This window comes from Anomaloglossus baeobatrachus, chromosome 11 (genome assembly GCF_048569485.1).
Source record: "Anomaloglossus baeobatrachus isolate aAnoBae1 chromosome 11, aAnoBae1.hap1, whole genome shotgun sequence".
Classification (NCBI taxonomy): Eukaryota; Metazoa; Chordata; class Amphibia; order Anura; family Aromobatidae; genus Anomaloglossus; species Anomaloglossus baeobatrachus.
In genome coordinates, this window is record NC_134363.1 from 168,087,362 (window position 1) to 168,099,193 (window position 11,832).

Consider the following 11,832-nt stretch of genomic DNA (forward strand, 5'->3'; position numbering starts at 1 on the left):
GCGTATTGAGGCAGCCATTGCGCCCCTGGGGCATACAACAAGGACACTGGCATTATGGGGGCGACCTCGGCCGCGGCACCGGCACCAGGCGCTGCGGCGTCCAGCGCGACAGGGGCTGGCATCACTTGGGCTGCGTCGCCCTGACCAGGGGCATTACCTCCTGCAGCGTCCATTTTTCTTCAGAAAATCCGCGCGCTCCCTTTCCACTTCCTGGGTCAGAACGCTCTCTGAATTGTGGGGATTCTGGGGCGGCCACACCTCTTCGTGGGCGGTGCTCTTCTCCCTCGCGCGGGCTGCAGCGCGCGCTTTTGAAGATGGCAATATGGCGGCGGTTCAATTTTTGCGGTCGGACCTCTGAGGCACACGGTCACCTGTCTGAACAGGTCTAGTCCTTATCTTGTTCGTGACGCCAGAAGATGTGAAGCCCCACAGGTGTTGTATCGGTGCATACCTTCAGGGACTCCACGTAGCTGGTGCTGGTCACAGGTAGGGAATCTTCAGTTTTGATCGTGACGCCACTCTCAGTATTGCGGTCAGTGGGGACCGCCACTGCAGGTTAGGGGACGCCTGGGGCTGATGGTGGGTGCAGTCGGATATAGTAGCCTCCTGAGAGTGAGGCAAGCCCCAGGGCCCGGTGTGAGTTTGTAGTACCACAAGTCGCAGAATGACTCAAACACAGTCCAAGAAGTCTTTTAACGTGTTTACTCACTGTTTGGAGGTCACGGTGAGATGCCCGGGCGACACTGTGATAACCAGGTGGAACCAGGAATTCCAGGAGGCCGTTCTGAGGGTAGCTGTCCACTCGCCTTCCTTGCACTCTTTCTGTTTTAGGAGGATCCTTTGCTTGAAGCGTGGTAGGACCCCTCCAGGGAAGCTGTTACCACCCTGCTCCCCTCTCTCTGGCTCGTCTGCCGGCAGCGTGGCCTTGGTGGGATGGCTTCTGGCCCTGTCCCCTTATGGGCCTGGTGTGCTGCTTGGCTCAAGCTCTGTGTAGTCGTGGTGAGGGCATGAAGTACCCCCCCAACCTGTAGGTTAAGCAGCTCTGGATGATCTGCTGCCTGTACTGGGGACCTAGTGCCCCTTGTGTGCTCGGATACCGGGATCTCCGTACTCAGCCACCCCTCTTTCTCTGGATGCTCTTCAGGCCGACCCACAGTACTCCGTTCTCCTCCGCTTTCAGCTACAGCACTCCTCAGGACCTGTCCACACGGGAGCTTCTCTGCTCCCCCTCCATACACTTCAACTTCTTCCTCTCGACACTCTCACTTCCTCTCTCTCTCTCTCTGCCCTGCTTCCTAGCAACCAGCCCCTGAACACACCCCTAGCTGGGAATTGAAAGTTAACTCCTTCTGGCTACCCAAGGGTCCCCTCTGGTGATGTGGGAGGCCTGATCACTATATGTTTGTGTGTGCACCTCATCCTGGCCTTTGGAGATTACCTGGAAGCATTGCTCCCGCATGGGTGCAATACTCTGTGGTGCCTGACCAGGTCAGGGGCGCCACACTGCAGCCCCGGAAGCCCACACCGGCAGGACTAAGTGGAGAACAGCCACTAGCTTACCCCGCCTGCTGGCACACGTGTGCCGGAGCCGGCGTAGGCTGGTAACTATAGTACACATCGGGTAACTATAGAAACCGCTTTCCTTAGTTACCCGATGTAACTAGCTTACCCCGGGTCCCGCACACTTCGGCACTGTCGCTTTTAATAGTTACCTTTTCTCCACTTTGTCGGCGCGCTCCCGTGCACTGTGTACACTACAGTTGCCGCGCGACAAGCTCCGATCACATGTTGTCATGTGACCAGGAAGTTGCGGCGCAGCCACTGTCCTGTACACAGTGTACGGCTGCTTTCAGACGCCCCACATAGCACACATGCATGTATATACACACACAGCAGACACACATGGATACACCGAGCGCATACACACATACCGCACATGCATGTACACACACACTCTGTTCTACACTCACCCAGCGATGCGGTCCCCGGCACTGAAGTCCCCAGCGCTGTTCCTGCTTCCAGCTCTTCAGGGCACTGAATATTCAGTGAGTATAATAAGCGGCGATAAGGAGCGGGAGGCAGCAGAGCCGGAGACAGCATCACTGGAGAGAGGTAAATATAGAAAATATTTTTATTAAAAGCAAAACCTATGGAAAAAAAAAATGCTGTGCGCACTATGCGGATTATGACAGATGCATGTTTTGCTGCGGGATTCCCGCAGCGAAAACAATTGCATGTCACTTCTTTTCAGCTTTTTGTAGCTGCGGGATTTCACTACATTGACTCCAATGTAATCGTGAAATCCCGCAGGGAATAACGCAAGCAGCAAATTCTGTGCGGTTCGTTGCATTTTCCTGTGTTATTCCCTGCGGTATTTCGCGGTTTACCTGCGGTAATGTTCATCGCTGCCCTGCGGTTTGCAGGGAAGTGATGTCATTATGACAGGAAGAGGAAGCGGAGCAGAGAGTAAACACACACATCACACACAGAGACATATAGAATACACACACATCACATCACACACAGACACAGAATACACACACATCACACTCACACACAGACACAGACATATAGAATACACACAGAAATCAAACGGACATATAGAAAAAAAAACACGTGGGCTCCGCTGTATTTTTACCGTCCAGCCGCGGTAAACACACAGTGGCGGACCGGTATTCTCAGGCTGGGGAGAGCGAGGGACAGCGTTAATGTACCCCCCCCCTCCCACAGCCGAGAATATCAGCCCGCAGCTGCTCCAGGACTGTCGCATCCATTATGCGGTGGTCCCGGAGTGTCCCCGGCTCTTCCAGACGCCGTGATGCGGTGGCAGTCCAGGTAATAAGGAGTTGAATGACAGCGCATTGCCGCCATTTAAGTCCCGGCTTTTAATCATGGCAGCGCCTATGAGACAGCTTTCATGATTAAAACCTGTAATTAAAGTGAATAAACACAAACACCAAAAAATCCTTTATTTTAAAGGGGTTATCCTTCTTATTGTGACTTTTTTTCATTATTCCGCCATTGGGCTACATTGGGGCAGGTAAGTAGATAGTGACCACTTACCTGCCCTGCTGTCAGCCCCTCTCCCCCAGCTGAGTGGTCATGTGACCGCTCCTTCCGCGATTTTGCTGCTTCCGGTCATTTCATGTCAACATGGGCAGGGCCATGTTGACATGCAAGCCTGGAAACAGCATGTCGCCTCCCTGCTGGGCGGGTACAGTGCGATGAGCCCCGCCCCCCTTCCCTGCACCCTCCCACACATTCCCCCGCACCCCGTACTCTGCCCACAACCTCCCCCTGCACTTCTGTGGGACCCGTGACCTGGGGGAGGGGCCTGGCGGCGGCTGCTGTGATGTCAGCGCCAGCACCGGGCCCCTGCTCAGGATCGCACATTCAAATGTACCGGCATCGCAGATCACAGATGCCGGTATATTTGAAAACGCTGATGAGAACGAGCGCTGCTTCTCATCACTGCCCGGCTGTCTGTGCTCTCTTCAGCACAGCGGTGACGTCACTACTGTGCTGATATGGCCAGAGCACAGACAGCATGCGAACGTGCAGGAGCGGCGGGGACCGAGGACGGGTGAGTATGTACTCCCTATGGGAGCCTACACAGCCTGATGTGTGTGTGTGTGTGTATATGCAGTGCACAGCCCGATGTGTGTGTGTGTATATGCGGTGCACAGCCCGATGTGTGTGTGGATGTGTGTGTGTGTGTATATGTGGTACACAGCCCGATGTGTGTGTGTGTGTGTGTGTGTGTGTGTATATGCGGTGCACAGCCCGATGTGTGTGTGTGTATATGCGGTGCACAGCCCGATGTGTGTGTGTATATGGGGTGCACAGCCCGATGTGTGTGTGTGTGTGTATATGCGGTGCACAGCCCGATGTGTGTGTGTGTATATGCGGTGCACAGCCTGATGTGTGTGTGTGTGTATGCGGTGCACAGCCCGATGTGTGTGTGTGTGTATATGCGGTGCACAGCCCGATGTGTGTGTGTGTGTGTATATGCGGTACACAGCCCGATGTGTGTGTGTATATGTGGTGCACAGCCCGATGTGTGTGTGTATATGCGGTGCACAGCCCGATGTGTGTGTGTGTGTATATGCGGTGCACAGCCCAATGTGTGTGTGTGTGTGTATATGCGGTGCACAGCCCGATGTGTGTGCGTGTGTGTGTATATGCGGCGCACAGCCCGATGTTTGTGTGTATATGCGGTGCACAGCCCGATGTGTGTGTGTATATGCGGTGCACAGCCCGATGTGTGTGTGTGTGTATGCGGTGCACAGCCCGATGTGTGTGTGTGTGTATGCGGTGCACAGCCCGATGTGTGTGTGTATATGCGGTGCACAGCCCGATGTGTGTGTGTGTGTATGCGGTGCACAGCCCGATGTGTGTGTGTATATGCGGTGCACAGCCCGATGTGTGTGTTTGTTTATATGCGGTGCACAGCCCGATGTGTGTGTGTGTGTATATATGCGGTGCACAGCCCGATGTGTGTATATGCGGTGCACAGCCCGATGTGTGTGTGTGTGTATGCGGTGTACAGCCCGATGTGTGTGTGTGTGTATGCGGTGCACAGCCCGATGTGTGTATATGCGGTGCACAGCCCGATGTGTGTGTGTGTATATGCGGTGCACAGCCCGATGTGTGTGTGTGTGTGTATATGCGGTGCACAGCCCGATGTGTGTGTGTGTGTGTGTATATGCGGTGCACAGCCCGATGTGTGTGTGTGTATATGCGGTGCACAGCCCGATGTGTGTGTGTGTGTGTGTATATGCGGTGCACAGCCCGATGTGTGTGTGTGTGTGTATGCGGTGCACAGCCCGATGTGTGTGTGTGTGTATGCGGTGCACAGCCCCATGTGTGTGTGTGTGTGTATGCGGTGCACAGCCCGATGTGTGTGTGTGTGTGTATGCGGTGCACAGCCCGATGTGTGTGTGTGTATGCGGTGCACAGCCCGATGTGTGTGTGTGTATGCGGTGCACAGCCCGATGTGTGTGTGTGTATATGCGGTGCACAGCCCGATGTATGTGTGTGTGTATATGCAGTGCACAGCCCGATGTGTGTGTGTGTGTATATGCGGTGCACAGCCCGATGTGTATATGCGGTGCACAGCCCGATGTGTGTATATGCGGTGCACAGCCTGATGTGTGTGTGTGTGTATATGCGGTGCACAGTCCGATGTGTGTGTGTATATGCGGTGCACAGCCCGATGTGTGTGTGTGTGTGTGTATATGCGGTGCACAGCCCGATGTGTGTGTGTATATGCGGTGCACAGCCCGATGTGTGTGTGTGTGTATGCGGTGCACAGCCCGATGTGTGTGTGTATATGCGGTGCACAGCCCGATGTGTGTGTTTGTTTATATGCGGTGCACAGCCCGATGTGTGTGTGTGTGTATATATGCGGTGCACAGCCCGATGTGTGTATATGCGGTGCACAGCCCGATGTGTGTGTGTGTGTATGCGGTGCACAGCCCGATGTGTGTGTGTGTATATGCGGTGCACAGCCCGATGTGTGTGTGTGTGTGTGTATATGCGGTGCACAGCCCGATGTGTGTGTGTGTGTGTGTGTATATGCGGTGCACAGCCCGATGTGTGTGTGTGTGTATATGCGGTGCACAGCCCGATGTGTGTGTGTGTGTGTGTATATGCGGTGCACAGCCCGATGTGTGTGTGTGTGTGTATGCGGTGCACAGCCCGATGTGTGTGTGTGTGTATGCGGTGCACAGCCCGATGTGTGTGTGTGTGTATGCGGTGCACAGCCCGATGTGTGTGTGTGTATATGCGGTGCACAGCCCGATGTATGTGTGTGTGTATATGCAGTGCACAGCCCGATGTGTGTGTGTGTGTATATGCGGTGCACAGCCCGATGTGTATATGCGGTGCACAGCCCGATGTGTGTATATGCGGTGCACAGCCTGATGTGTGTGTGTGTGTATATGCGGTGCACAGTCCGATGTGTGTGTGTATATGCGGTGCACAGCCCGATGTGTGTGTGTGTGTGTGTATATGCGGTGCACAGCCCGATGTGTGTGTGTGTGTGTGTATATGCGGTGCACAGCCCAATGTGTGTGTGTGTATATGTGGTGCACAGCCCGATGTGTGTATATGCGGTGCACAGCCCAATGTGTGTGTATATGCGGTGCACAGCCCGATGTGTGTGTGTCTGTGTGTGTGTGTATATGCGGTGCACAGCCCGATGTGTGTGTGTGTGTATATGCGGTGCACAGCCCGATGTGTGTGTGTATATTCGGTGCACAGCCCGATGTGTGTGTGTGTGTATGTATGCGGTGCACAGCCCGATGTGTGTGTGTATATGCGGTGCACAGCCCGATGTGTGTGTTTGTTTATATGCGGTGCACAGCCCGATGTGTGTGTGTGTGTATATGCGGTGCACAGCCCGATGTGTGTATATGCGGTGCACAGCCCGATGTGTGTGTGTGTATGCGGTGTACAGCCCGATGTGTGTGTGTTTGTATATGCGGTGCACAGCCCGATGTGTGTGTGTATATGCGGTGCACAGCCCGATGTGTGTGTGTGTGTATATGCGGTGCACAGCCCGATGTGTGTGTGTGTGTATATGCGGTGCACAGCCCGATGTGTGTGTGTGTGTATATGCAGTGCACAGCCCGATGTGTGTGTGTGTGTATATGCGGTGCACAGCCCGATGTGTGTGTGTGTGTATATGTGGTGCACAGCCCGATGTATGTGTGTGTGTATATGCAGTGCACAGCCCGATGTGTGTGTGTGTATATGCGGTGCACAGCCCGATGTGTATATGCGGTGCACAGCCCGATGTGTGTATATGCGGTGCACAGCCTGATGTGTGTGTGTGTGTGTATATGCGGTGCACAGCCCGATGTGTGTGTGTATATGCGGTGCACAGCCCGATGTGTGTGTGTGTGTATATGCGGTGCACAGCCCGATGTGTGTGTGTGTATATGCGGTGCACAGCCCGGTGTGTATATGCGGTGCACAGCCCAATGTGTGTGTATATGCGGTGCACAGCCCGATGTGTGTGTGTCTGTGTGTGTGTGTATATGCGGTGCACAGCCCGATGTGTGTGTGTGTGTATATGCGGTGCACAGCCCGATGTGTGTGTGTATATGCGGTGCACAGCCCGATGTGTGTGTGTATATGCGGTGCACAGCCCGATGTGTGTGTGTCTGTGTGTATGTGTATATGCGGTGCACAGCCGGATGTGTGTGTGTGTGTATATGCGGTGCACAGCCTGATGTGTGTGTGTGTGTATATGCGGTGCACAGCCCGATGTGTGTATATGCGGTGCACAGCCTGATGTGTGTGTGTGTGTATATGCGGTGCACAGCCCGATGTGTGTGTGTGTATATGCGGTGCACAGCCCAATGTGTGTGTGTGTGTGTATATGCGGTGCACAGCCCGATGTGTGTGTGTATACGGTGCACAGCCTGGTGTATGTATATGCGGTGAACAGCCCGATGTGTGTGTGTGTATATGCGGTGCACAGCCCGATGTGTGTGTGTATGCGGTGCACAGCCTGGTGTGTGTATATGCGGTGCACAGCCCGATGTGTGTGTGTATATGCGGTGCACAGCCCGATGTGTGTGTGTGTGTGTGTATGCGGTGCACAGCCCGATGTGTGTGTGTGTGTGTATGCGGTGCACAACCTGGTGTGTGTGTGTATGCGGTGCACAGCCCGATGTGTGTGTGTGTGTGTGTGTATGCGGTGCACAGCCCGATGTGTGTGTGTGTGTGTATGCGGTGCACAACCTGGTGTGTGTGTGTATGCGGTGCACAGCCTGGTGTGTGTGTGTGTGTGTATGCGGTGCACAGCCCGATGTGTGTGTGTGTGTGTATGCGGTGCACAACCTGGTGTGTGTGTGTATGCGGTGAACAGCCCGATGTGTGTGTGTGTGTATATGCGGTGCACAGCCCGATGTGTGTGTGTATGCGGTGCACAGCCTGGTGTGTGTATATGCGGTGCACAGCCCGATGTGTGTGTGTGTGTGTATATGCGGTGCACAGCCCGATGTGTGTGTGTATGCGGTGCACAGCCTGGTGTGTGTATATGCGGTGCACAGCCCGATGTGTGTGTGTATGCGGTGCACAGCCCGATGTGTGTGTGTGTGTGTGTATGCGGTGCACAGCCCGATGTGTGTGTGTGTGTGTATGCGGTGCACAACCTGGTGTGTGTGTGTATGCGGTGCACAGCCTGATATGGAGCTGTTATTTGCAATGCTGTAGTGATGAGAGGTCAGTGCTGGGGCAGAATATACTGACAGGGAATGTGTGTGCAGGGGGCGGGCAGAGGGCGGGGCTGGATACTGGGGAGGGGCTGGACACTGAGGCCGGGTGGTGCCAGCTCTGACTGAGGTTTTCCACAGGAAGTGCTCAGTTTGCTGGAGCTGAATGTAAACAAGGAGCTGCAGAGAATAAAGGGTGAATTCAAGAGGAACAAAAGTTAGAAAACAAAAAATAACAATGTAGGGGTGTTTTATATGACAATACAGCACAGATTAGCTTAAACTCAAAAATGTTTGTTATGTCGGACAACCCCTTTAAATAAAACAAAAAGCTCTTTCACCCGTTTATTAAGTCCCCCAAAACACACAGCTCCGACGTAATCCACGTCCTCCGATGCCTGCATCCAGCTGAGACTGACAACAGCGCTGAAAGAATGCAGCCACGCAGGGAGCCTGTAGAGGTAATTACAGGTCATTTCCCACGGCCGGTAATATAAACACACTACCGCCCGGGAGACATGCAGCGTGTCAATCTGTCCTCTATCATCTATCTATCTATCTATCTATTTATCTATCTATCTATCTCTCTATCTATCCCTCTATCTCAGAAGGAATTTTTTTTTTTTCAATGTGCTTTATTGCATTGAATGCATTAAAACACATGTACCAATCCGCACGCGGCAAAACCACGGCAATTCCGCGAACAATACCACGGTAAAGCCGCCGCAAACTGCATGTGGTTTTTGGGTGCGGTTTGCTGCGGTTTTTTACCGCAGGTGCGGTAATCTTTCAGACCCTGCGGAATTTTCTTAAGAAAATTCCATTTTCCAGTGCGCACAGGGCCTAATACTTACCTTTTCTCCACTTTGTCGGCGCGCTGCCGTGCACTGTGTACACTACAGTTGTCGTGCGACAAGCTCCGATCACATGTTGTCATGTGACCAGGAAGTTGCGGCGCAGCCACTGTCCTGTACATAGTGTACGGCTGCCTTCAGACGTCCGTGTCACACATAGCACACATGCAAGTATATACACACACAGCAGACACAGCAGACACACATGGATACACCGAGCGCATACACACATACCGCACATGCATGTACACACACACACACACACTCTGCTGTACAATCACCCAGCGATGCGGTCCCTGGCACTGAAGTCCCCAGCGCTGTTCCTGCTTCCAGCTCCTCAGGGCACTGAATATTCATTCAGTGAGTATAATGAGCGGCGATAAGGAGCGGGAGGCAGCAGAGCCGGAGAGAGCATCTCTGGAGAAAGGTAAATATAGAAAATATTTTCATTAAAAAGACCCATATTTTCTACGGTATGTTTTACACTGATGTCGCACGGATCACATCAGTGTGCGATCCATGTGACATCCGTGCTGCCGGAGATGCCTGCGTGTGTGCGTGCGGGGTCATGAAAAGTCACACGGTCCGTGTGCAAACAAGGACGTGTGAGGCACATCAGAGGAAAACATGGGTACGTGTGACATCCGTGTTACAAAACGCATGTCACACGTACCTAAAACACGGACGTCTGAAACCAGCCTACGGCAGCGCGCCGGATCCGACAAAGTGGAGAAAAGCTGGATGTGTGAAACCACTAGCTTACCCCGGCTCCCGGCACACGTGTAGGCTGGTAACCATGGTACACATCGGGTAACTATAGAAACCGCTTTGCTTAGTTACCCAATGTGTAACATGGTTACTAGCTTACCCTGGCTCTCGGCACACGTGTGCCGGAGCCGGCGTAGGCTGGTAACCATGGTACACATTGGGTAACTATGGAAACCGCTTTGCATAGTTACCCGATGTGTACCATGGTTACTAGCTTACCCCAGCTCCCTGCCTATTCAGATCGTTGGTCTCCCACTGTCAAACACGCCGATGCGTGCTGCACAGCAGGAGACCAACAAGAAAAAAAATAAACCAGCACTGTCGCTTTGCATAGTTACCCAATGTGTACCATAGTTATCAGCTTACCGACGTACGCTGGTAACAAATGGTACACAATCCTGTAACTATGGAAAGCGCTTTCGTTAGTTACCCAATGTGTACCATGGTTACCACCTTATCACGTGTGCTTGAGCCGGCGTACGCTGGTAACCATGGTACACATCGGGTAACTAAGCAAAGCGCTTTGCATACTTACCCGATTGTGTAACATGGTTACCAGTGTACGCCGGCTCCCTGCCCATTCAGATCGATGGTCTCCCACTGTCAAACACGCCGATGCGTGCTGCACAGCGGGAGACCAACGAGCAAGAAATGAACCATCATTATTCAAGACTTGATGATTATATTATTATTCAGTCTGCTAACCTACATAAACATTCTAGACTACCCGATACGTTAGAATCGGGCCACCTTCTAGTACATATATATATATATATATATATATATATATATATATATATTAGACTCATAAGTGAAGTGTCACTTTTTTTGACCAGAGCAGCGGTCTTTATATATATATACATACATATATATATATATATAATGTACCGTCCCGCGCTCGGCCGCAGCCGAGCCGCTCGGATCCGGGCTCGTTGGTGGGTGGCTCGAGCGCCTCCGGACCAGGGGTCACGTCGCTCTGAAAGGGGATGCTGGCGCTTTTGGTGGGGGGTTAGGTAGGTGCACGGCCGGAACCGCGCTTCAGTTCATGACGCCACCCACGGGATGTGGTGAAGGTGTAGACACCACCACTGCAGTTACTGGGCACCCGGGGGAGATGGTAGTGCAGCCAGATGTTAACCCCTCCGTGGGCAGGGATGATGGCCCCCGGGACCCGTTGGGGAGAGCTGGGTGGTGTAGGGCGATGTGCGCGGCCGGAGGGTACAGTTGTACTCACTGTTATTGACACAGACGAGTCACTGGTAAACCAAGTTGATGGTGGTCGGTGCCCGCAGCTGGCTGTGGTCGGGTCCCCCACCCGGATGGTGGTCTCTGCCTTTCTCCTGCACCATGTTGTGTAGATGTAGACTGCCAGAGCTTCAGGGACGGGAGTCCGCTCCCCGGCTGTGTGTATGTCGGGAGAGCCCGTTTGCCCGCAGACGCTGGTCCGTGGGATCTCTCTGCCTGTGCGGTGGCTTTCTATCCCCCTCGGTGGGCTGTTGTCTTCAGTCGGGACTTGGGTGGGAAAGGACCTATAGTCCAGACAGCAATCAGTTAATTAACTCAGTACAGTGGATTCTGGACCTCGTTTCAGGGTCTGAGTACCCCCCTGTGTGCTCCGGTTTCCGAGTCGGTTCCCCGAGTCGGTACCAGTGGGCCACTACCCTGTCCTGGTCCACCACAGTTCCACCGAACCGGTTTCCCGACTCCTGCAGGCTAAGGCTACCACTTGCCTCCTAGCCAAGGTGTTCGGGCTACGACCCTCACACCTGTCAGACTGCTACCGGCCTGTCTCACAGGCCTCACCTCCTCACTCATCAACACTCAAAACTGATCTGACTACAACTGAACCGTGTTTTCCTGCCTCAGGCCCTCTGAACTCCTCGGTGGGCGTGCCAACCGCCTGGCTTCGCCCCCCTGGTGTGTCCATCAAGCACTGAGGGAGGTGACCAGGGTTTTTGTGGTTGGCTGATGACTCCTTTTTAGGG